The 10,770-nt window shown below is 41.2% G+C and overlaps 1 non-coding gene across 1 annotated transcript; it reads right to left on the bottom strand.

Moving 5' to 3' along the window:
• Positions 1–7,985: 7,985 nt before the first annotated feature.
• Positions 7,986–8,093, bottom strand: LOC111764847 (U6 spliceosomal RNA). The gene has a single exon (XR_002797353.1). It is a non-coding gene; the product is annotated as a U6 spliceosomal RNA (small nuclear RNA).
• Positions 8,094–10,770: the final 2,677 nt, after the last annotated feature.

Below are 10,770 nucleotides of genomic sequence, written 5' to 3'. Positions count from 1 at the left end.
AATATATTGGGCTTCACTCTTCAGGAAGTTTTTTATCACAGAGAGGTTCAACAATGGCAGCGGAGGAATACTGATGTGGGATGTTATTGACAGGGGACACATGGTTGGCAGGGAGTTCTACAGGGCATATATCCAGGGTACATAAAAATGTTTGGATATTTTCATAGTGCATACAATTAAAAACAACAACTGAGGGAGTGCTGAGTTCCTAGCCAGGGGAGCTCTATCACAGTCCCTAAAGGAACAGCAACAATCCCCCAAGTACAACGGCAAAGACCAAAAAAGAATGAAGGCCCAACAATGAACCCTTGATACTAATGACTATGCTTGTGAGCCTGTGCACCTGAAATAAGAACAAGGCCTAGAGCTGCAGGGTGCCTAAGAGTTACCTCCTGAGAGCCTCCGTGTTGCTCAAATGTGGCCAGACTCAAAACCAAACTCAGCGTGTAAATGCGTTGCCTTCCCCCCAGCGTGGGACATGACTCCCGGGGATGAGCCTCCCTGGTGCCAAGGGATTACTACCAAGTATCAGCTGATGATGTAACTAGAAAATGACCTTAAATAAAAGGTCAACTCAGACTAGCAGAATATCTCAGTCTACATATAATACCAGGAGTTAAAAATGCTTTTTGACCTGAATCAAGGGGGAAATGGAAAGGACAAATGAGTTTATATAGCTATGAGTCTCCAAAAAGAGCCAGGAGGTTATCAGAGGGATTGCCCTTATGCACACCTCAGCAGAGTCCCAGAGACAGATAAAGTAGATACAACCCCGGGTATTGGTTCTTCTGAGGGCTACAGAGACCCACAGGTTCTATGGTCATGGCAGATAGAGTTCAGTGCCATGTCAGTTGGCCCTTCTTTGGAGTTTGTGTTTCTGTGTGATTGAGCTGGACTCACATGTGATCTTTTTTCACAAGCCTCTTCTGTTACTTTTACCAGAATTGTAGTTGGTGCTGGGGTTTAATATATACCCAAGGGATCTGAATCTCTGGACTGACCCTGAGCCTCAACAGACTTCAGCTCTTACACTCTGGTTTATTGGACTTACCCCACTCAGCTAACATGGAGGTGAAGAAGGTCAACCACCACACCAGGGAGCCAAGAGTGCCTACAACTGAAAGCAGGAGGATTGCATCCAGCATTCTCGTGGAATCTAAGCCCCCTCTTGATATAGATGTGGAGTGGACACAACCATTCTATGGTCCACAGGATGGAGGAATAGAATATGGATTAGAGTGGACTTACTGATATGCTACTCATGAACTATTATGATTAGTAATCGAAGAAAATGTGGCATTGGTGTGAAGAAAGTGGCCATGGTGGCTGCTGGGTATGGCAAATGGGAGGAAGAGATGAGATGTGGAGGCATTTTTGGGACTTGGAGTTGTCCTGGGTGATGCTGCAGAGACAGTTACCGGACATTGTATGTCCTCCCATGGCCCACTGGGTGGAACGTGGGAGAGTGTGGGCTACGATGTGGACCACTGACCACAAGGTGCAGTGGTGCTCAGAGATGTATTCACCAAATGCAATGAATGTCTCATGATGATGGACGAGATTGTTGCTATGGGGGGAGGAGTGGGGTGAGGGGGGTGGGGGATATATGGGGATCTCATAGTTTTGGAATGTAATATTAAAAAAATAAATAAAGACAAAAAAAAAAATAGTAGTTGCCCAGAGACATTATCAGCAGAAAAAATAAGTTATGTGTGTGTGATAAAACATTTAGATTAGAAGAATTTAAACAGAATATTTCATTTCTATATCATTTTCAGTAGATAAATGGGACAAAATAACTCAGTTAATCCAGAAAAAAGCCGGAATAGAGAGGAAAAGATTCTATGAGGAAAAGAATGTGGAAAAACAAAATTTGACCTAAATAAATAGTATATTTTTTTTAAAAACCTGTCAGGTAACTGTGGAGGACTGAATCATCTCCCCCACAAAAGGCATGTTCAGGTCTGAACTTGGTCCTGTAGACACGAACTTTGTGTAAGTACAGGCTCTTTGACGATGCTATTAGCAGCTACAGTGTGCCCTGTAAATGAAGGTGGGCTTTAATCCAATATGGCTGCGGTCACCCCTCGGGCTGAAGTGTGGTTTGCTGGCCTGGCAGGGGAGCAGCCGCAGCAGGCCAAGCCACTGCCCCCATAATAGGGTGGCTGGTCGGACTCACCGCCACCCCCGAAGGGAGCTCGGCATGGGCGCAGAGTGCCCTCGGGTCTCCCCTTCTCGGCAGCCATGCTTCCGCGGCCGCCCCTCCTCCCGGATGGCGCCACACGATGCCTGTGGGGCGGCACCCTTCTTCTTTCTCCCTGCGCAGGCGCAGGGCGGAAAATTCCAGTCTGCCCTTTTCCCCTCCCCGGACAGCAGCAACAGCCAGGCGTGGGCGGGAAACTCAAGTCTGCCCTCCACCCCAGCAACAGCAGCCACCAATCCCTAAACCCTGCCCCTTCCCCCAGCAACAGCGACAGCCAATCCCTAACCACCACCCCTCCCCTGTCCAGTACCGCCCACTGACCTTTCGCCGGCAACCAATCAGAACAGGGCGTGGCTTCGACCAATCAGCCTTCCCAGCCCCTATAAAACTGTTGCCTCTCCCTCAATAAAGTGGACTTGCGTGTTTACCTTGTCTCCGCGGTAGTTCTTCTGCCGTGCGCCCTCCAGTCCTGAGAGCCCCCGACAAGGGCCTGGCCTCCCTTGTCCCCAGTTCGTCGCCTGCTTCTCCGGGCGACCCCTTCGTCGCCGGCTTCGCCGGGCAACCCCGTCAGCCGAACCACGCAACCCCTTGTGAGACCGATCCCTCGTCTGCTGCCGGACCGACCCCTCGTCCCAAGTGGGACCAACCCCTCGTCCCAAGCGGGACCGACCCCTCGTCCAGAGCTGGACCGACCCCTCGTCCGCAGCCAGACCCCACCTCTACCGACCGAGCAAGCCGCCGCATATGGCTGCTTCACTGTGTATTCCAAAGAGATATCTCTACATTTCCAAGAACAGTGAAGCAGAGTGCCATTTCCCTATACCTTCCCCAACACCAGCCTGGCAAAGTCACTGATCACCAAATCTTCCACTATATTTCCCAGGTTCCCTTCTGGTAGGGCTGAAGCCATGTAGCTAACGATGACCAATGAAATGAGGTAGAAGTAAAATAAATTACCTCTGGGCCAAGACAACTGCCAGTGCACCTATCTTTACCTCCTCTAACACCTATATTCCAAATGGAGTAGCCACAAGATGAGGACAGCCACCTTTGAAGGTGACATGAGCAGCCTTTGTCTTATTTAGCCCCAGAAATGTCAGGATTAATGTGTCAGCACAGGAAAGCCTGACCCAGCCTGATGAATACAACTGATGCTGTCATTTTTTTATTCATTTTTGCCAATTTGATGATTAAAAATAGTAGCTCATTATAATTTTCATCTGCAGCTGCCTGTTAAGGTTAAATAGCTTTTCATGTACACTGACATTTTCTATTTTTTCTTTCTTTTTTTGCCAATTTAACTTCTTTGCCCATCTTTCTATTGAGCTTTTTTCTTTTTCTTATGCATCTCTTAATAATGGATTTTTAGCAACTTCATTGAGATATATTCATACACTACACAATCAATTCAAAGTGTACGGTCAATGGGTTTTGGTTTTTGTATATCACAGAGTTGGAGTATTTTCATTACTCCAAAAAGAAACACCCTCCACCCCTTAGCCAATACCATTCAATCCTTCTACCCTGACATAACTAATCTAACTCCATCTCTATAAATTCATATATATTTACATTTGTATAAATAAAAACAATATGCAGTACATTGTATCTGGTTGTTGTCACTTATAATTCTCTCTCTTTTTTTACAATGATGAAAAGTTATTAACTACAGTCCATTGTTTGCTTTAGGTGCATTCTAGCTCAGATACCATCCTTTTATTAACATCTTGTAACATTAACATACCCTTGTTCTGCTTCATTGAAGAATATTCTTAAATTTATATTATTAGTCACACTCATCATCTGCAACAGGTTTACTATGCTATACAGTCCCATGTTTCATGTTTTAGTTTTTCTTCTAGTTACATACACAACCCTAAACTTGCCCTTTCAACCACAATCATAACCCCACATTGGCACTGCTAATTATATTCACTCTAATGTGCTATCATCACCTTATCCAAAACCAAGCATTTACAATCAACCTTATAACCAATTCTGCACAAATTAAGCCATGGCTTCCATTCTTTATTTTCTTTCTATCTTCTGGTGGTCAGTCTTCTACCTATTAACAACATGACTTTGCTCGTTATATTTAGTTCATTTTAGTGAGATCATAGAGCATTTGTCCATCTTTGTCTGGCTTACTTCATTCAACATAATATCCTCAGGGGTCTCCATGTTATCATGTGCATCATGACTTCATTTCTTCTTATGCTGAATAATATTTCATCATATGCATATACAAATTTTGTTTATCCATCTGTTTATGGACACCTGGGATGTTTCCATATCTTGGTGATTGTGAATAATGTCACTATGATCATCACTGTGCAAGTGTCTGTTGACGTTCCTACTTTCAATTCTTCTGAGTATATACCTAGGAGTAGGATTGCCAGATCATATGGCAGCTCTATATTTAACTTCCTGAGGAATCACCAGTCTTTCACAGCAGCTGCACCATTTTACACTCCCACCAGCAGTGAATAAGCATTCCTATCTCTCCACATCCTCTCCAACACTTGTAGTTTTTTTTTAACAGTGGCCATTCTAATAGGTGTGAAATAATATTTCATTGTAGTTTTGATTTGCATTTCCCTAAAAGTTAATGATGTTGAACATCTTTTCTTGTGCTTTTATGCCATTTGTATTTCCTCTTTGGAAAAGCATCCGTTCAAGTCTTTTGCCCATTTTTAAATTAGGTCATTTGTGTTTTTATGGTTGAGTTGTAGGATCTCTATATATCACATATATAAAACCCTTATCAGTTATGTGGTCTCCAAATATCTTCTTCCATTGAGTGGACTTCCTTTTCACCTTCTTGACAAAGTCCTTCAAAGTGCAAAAGCATTTAATTGAGAAGGTTCCATTTATCTGTTGGTTATAAGGTCTAAGAAAGCACCTCCTTCCACAAAATCTTGAAAATGCTTTCCTACATTTTCTTCTAGGAGTTTTATGGTCCTGACTTTTATATTTAGCTCTTTCATCCATTTTTAGTTCATTGTTGTATAATTTATTGTATAGTCTACTCCTCCTCTATCACCCTGCTTTGAAAGTCCAGCTTTATCATCCACTGAATTTCCATATAAATATGGGTCTCTTTCTGTACTCCTACTCTTTCCACTGAAGTGAAATCCACAGCAGTATGGGAGCCTGCATTACTCTTTTGAAAAACTATTCTTAGTTTTTCTCACACATTTTTTCCTCTAAATGAACTTTAGATTCAATTTTGTGAAGTTCAATTAAAATGTTGGAGGGGTTTTAATTGGAATTTCATTGACTTGATTTCATTCTCCCTTTGATTAGAGAGAAAAAACACATTTTCACAATATTAAGCCCTTCCAATCAGGGGACTTGGTTTTCCTTCCATTTATTCACATCTTCCTTTCCATTCTTGGCTAAAGATCTCTACATTCTCTTTAATTTCTTTCTAATTTTTATTTCTATTGTGAATGCAGCATAAGAATTTCCTTCTTTAAAACCCTTTGGGAAAAGATCTACTTTGTACTAACAATATTATGCTTAAATCATTCCTGTATTTTTAGATGTATCAGCTTTTTCAACCTTTTGCTATTGTAATTTGGAGGGGGGATCATTGTTATACATAAATCTTTGACTACATTTCAGATTTTTTATTAGCCTCCTTAGATCTCTGGATCAGAGCATATAGAAAATTTTGAGGTTCTTGAGCTGTATTCTTGATACACTGCTTTCTACTGTATTCAAAATAAAATTCAGCTCTTCACCATTGCCTACTCAGCCCTGATCTGGCTTCTGCCTCCATTTCCCAAACTAGTCCCAAACTATAGCCCAACCCTGTTGGCCTTCTCTCTATTTTTAGAACACACATAGCCTATTTCCAGAATTTCAGTGCCTTAATGCAATAAAAGATTATCTCTTAATCATATAAATCTTCCATCTTTCAGCTATAGCAACTGGAACACATCGTCTTTAAGAATGTTAGGGAGGGAAGCAGATGTGGCCCGACTGATAGTGTCCGCCTACCATATAGGAGGTCCGAGGTTTGAACCCAGGGCCCCCTGGCCTGTATGGTGAGCTGGCCCATACGCAGTGCTGCCCCGTGAAAGGAGTGCCATGCAATGCAGGGGTGTCCCCCACGTAGGGGAGCCCCATGCACAAGGAGTGCGCCCCACAAGGAGAGCCACGCTGTTTGAAAAGCACACATGGAGAGCTGATGCAGCAAAATGATGCAACAAAAAAAAAAGAGACACAGATTCCCATGCCACCTGATGAGAATGCAAGTGGACACAGAAGAACACATAGCAAATGGACATGAGAGCAGACAACGGGGTGGGGGGAGGAGAAAAATAAATAAAAATAAATCTTTAAAAAAAAAAAAGAATGTTAGGGAGCATGGGAGTGGGGGGAAGATCTGAAGAAGGAATACTTAATTGCATTGGCCCAGAAGCCACATATGTTACATCCACTAAAAGTCCATTGACCAAAGCTATTCACATGACCTAACCCAACTGCAAAGAAGGTTGGAAAATGTTGACAAAGATGTGGAACATTTGGTCAGCACTGTCTATCTCTGCCATAATGACCATCCATTTGCTTTTGCCTCTCTATCATTTTTCTGGAAGTTGAAAACTCTTTTATTAATTTATTAGCTATTTTGTCACTTGTTCCAAATATTTTTTCTGTGCTTGGTTTGCATTTTAATGTTATGCTTTTTGCTGGTATGCAGAAGTTTTTATTTTAAAATAATAATTCATTTTCTATGCATTAGATTTGACTAACAATAATTAAAATCTTTTATTTTCTTTGTAAATTTTTTGTGTTGCTTTTAAACTTTGAAAATTTTTCCTATCTAAATATCACATTCACCTATATCATCTTACATTTATGGTTTAAATCTTGTAGCATTTAACTTTTTTTTAAAGGAGATCCCAGGGATTTACCTAGGACCTCATAGATGGGAAGCAAACACTCAGCCACTGAACTATATCTGCTCCCCAATGAGAGCTGGGCTTTTTGTTTGTTTTGTTTTGTTTTGTTTTTTAGAACCTGGGACTTTGTACATGGGAAGCAGATGTTCAACCACTGAGCTACATCCACTCCCTAATATTTAACTTTTGAATTTAAAAAAATATATATTTATGAAACAATTCGTAGCAAGCACATGGAAGAAACAATGAGGAACTCCCAAGAACCTAAAACTAAGATCATCATGTAGTAGTAGATGAGAATATAGATATGCATCATTACCTTAATCCAACTGGCTACCAAGTTGAAACTTTATCTGACATAAATAAAAGATATACAACCCCTACAGAAGGGATGGCAGAGGCTAGAAAAGAAACTTCCAGAGAGATGCCATCGAAGGAGGAAGTATCACAATCAGATTGAGCAGATGCATCCCTTTGGGGACACACCTGGCTATCATCAGACACCAGAACACCCAGTTCTGATTCCAAGATCCCAGTGGTCACTCCTAATTATGATTTGTCTTTCCTTGTTACTTGCCTATAGGATGAAGAACACAAATATCCAGTCTACCTAACAACTATATTTGTGTTGTAAAGGAGTGAATTGGCATCCTAGTTTACACACCACTCTAGTGTGTCTGTTTGGAAAAAGTCAATTCCCAGGGGTCTGATTACTTCACTTTTGATTAGAGACAAATTTCTGAGCCTCTGAAGCTGGCGCAAAGCCTAGAACACCATGATGACACCCAAGTGTTACTTCCTATTTGGATCTGCCTGAAGATCCACCACCTTCTCTAGGTAGCAAGTCTATATAGTGCAAGGAATGACTGCTTCCAAGACCAATGCACTTCATGAAATGTTTGCATTGTCCTTGCATAGGAACCATACTAATCTTCTCTGAATTATTTCAGTTTTAATATTTGTGCTACAAAAATGAGCATATGGGTTATATTTAAAGTCTAAATCAGGGGTCACCAAATTATAGACTGTTGGCCAAAGTCAGCTCACTGCATGTTATAATGTATAAAGTTGTATTGGAATATAGTCATGCCCATGTATTTACATATTGTTTACATTGACTTTCACACTGCAGAGTCGAATAGTTGTAAAAGAAACCATATGACCTGAAAAGCCTAAAATATTTATTGTCTGGCCCCTCACAGATCAATCATGCCAATTCCTGGCAGAACAAAAAGATAGAAGGCACCTGGATCCCCAGATGGCAGAGTAGAGTACAACCCCAGGCTTCCTGGATGACTCATCTTCAACTCAACATTAGAGAGAATTGTACTTCTATTGTGTTTGTGTCACTGGATTTTTGTGACATCATACTGTAATTAACCAGCATGCAACAAATCAGTTTGGAAACTGATGTATATCCATCAGGTTAGACTAGGTTATGCTGCCCTAATAATAACTCTTAACATCTTATAAGAAATAATTTTATTTCTCTATATGTCTGTCCACTGTGGTTCAGCTGCTAGTTCTGCTCCACATCTTCTCATTGCAAAACATAAGACAAGGTATTCCCATCATTTGAGGCATCATTTTGCCCCAGCAGGAGGAAGAAATATGGAATCATTAAACAGTCTCTTAAAGTTTCCATCTAGAAGTGACACCCATCACTTTTGCTCATACTCTATAAACCAAAGCAAAGTATGTACTGTAGCAGCTACTGTGAGACTCTCAGCCATTTCAGTTTCCCTGGTGCTTCAGTGCAGTTCCCAGCAGGCTGATAGCCTCCCACCTCAAAGGCCTTTCTCTCTTCTATTCCCAAGGGGTCTTGCCAACATCAGAGTTTGTGCAGGTGCAATCCAGAAATACAAGGAGATTAATGCTACTGGGACAACTTCCAACATTGGAGGATGGGAATTAGTGCCCCCTTTCTCCAGTGGATGATCCTGAGGCATAAGCCATGTGATTGCTCCAAGGATTCGCAACAGGATGATACACTGGTTGTCCATAGCTTTTCCCCATCCTGGTCTCACTTTTCCAACTCTTCACTTTTGTTTCCTCAGTCACCTCCCAAATATTCTACACCATACCCAAGACCTTATCTCAGGGTTCACTTTTATGGGAATTCATATTAAGATACATGATCACTCTCAATTTCAAGAGAGTGGGGGAACACAGTCCAAAAGGAGTCCAGAGTGCACAGCTCTAAAGGCTTCCCTTGGTTTCCAGGGCCTTTCTAAGTTTATTTGCCAACATTCGTGCACCCACATGCTCCAATCAACCTGGACTATGCTTTGTGCTCTTCCACTTGCCTTCACTCTGCTGCCTCCACTCTTTTCATCATATTCTGTGCCTAGACTACAATTTCCTTCCCCCACCTCCATGTTTTTAATGACTGCAATCCAGATTATTCTTAATTGAAGACGCAACCCAATTAAAACTTGCACGCATTTATCTGATCCTGCTCACCCATACTCTTAACCCCAAAGCAGGAAGTCCATCTCCCCTCTTCTAAACACCTAATGGTATTTTATATTTCTTGCTTTCTACCTTGTAATATAATTATTACTAAATTTTACCTACTCTGAGCTACTATATTCTTCTCAACAACAAGACATTTTTTTCTTAATCCATCTATATCTTCCCCATTGCCTGACATAGCACTGGAACATAATAATTGCTGTTGGCAGACAACTGACTGCATGAATAGCTGATTTTCTTCAACTGGAAATGTATTCACTCCATACCTACTGAGCTAACCAGAACAAATGTCACCCCATCAGAGGCTAAAGCAGATGATAGATGGCTTACATATGTGTACCAAATCATCGGCAATTCATTATTTCTTTTTCCTCTCTCATAATTACTTCCTTCAATAGAAGAGAGCTTAATTTTATTAGGCATATATTATCTTCCAGAATACATACATATTCTTATACAGTACATTTCTGTTGTATGTGACCTTTATTGAAAACCAAAATGTAAGTGGGGCTTGTAACACAAGAGACTTGAATTTCAAGAAAATCTTCCCTTTTGACATTAACTTCACTTAATGAATTTGACACTCAGTATAATCTAGAAAACAATAAGCTCTTCCTGAACTTCGTGGGAGACTTCTCAGCTTTGTGCCTGAAGAAGTTGCCACACCTACTTGTTACACCTCTTACAACAGGGAAAGTAGCTGCCACAGTGTTAACCCTACAATGGGACTATCAATGCCCCAAATTCCTAGGAGACTGCACTGATTTGATAGGCTCAGAGAAATTTGTTCACTTAACAAATTTTGATTGAACTCTTGCTCTATGTCAGGCTTTGGAGATATGATGGTGAGCAACAAGCACAGGTCCTGTCCTCAAATAACGAATATTCTCGGATGTCTATGCTTTTGGGGAGGGAGCTGTCCTGACTTAAAATATTTATTAAGCATGTGATTTTGAGTAAGTCACCAGACCTAATTTAGCCGACATTTTTCTTGTTGTTATTGTTGTTTTTAAAGAGGAGATAATACCTAGTGGTCTCAGCCTCTTACTGAAAGACTCAAATGAGATGGTCCACTTAGACATGATTGAGTGAGGTGCCCAGGCAGGGACAGAATATAAGAATGCCCCAGAATGTACCAGAATACAAGAGGTTGGAAGAGGCCACAGGGAATATTGGAATTAT

Source organism: Dasypus novemcinctus, chromosome 16, assembly GCF_030445035.2.
Source record: "Dasypus novemcinctus isolate mDasNov1 chromosome 16, mDasNov1.1.hap2, whole genome shotgun sequence".
Taxonomy (NCBI): domain Eukaryota; kingdom Metazoa; phylum Chordata; class Mammalia; order Cingulata; family Dasypodidae; genus Dasypus; species Dasypus novemcinctus.
Note: the sequence above shows the minus strand (reverse complement) of the source record. Positions and strands in the feature narration are given on the sequence as shown.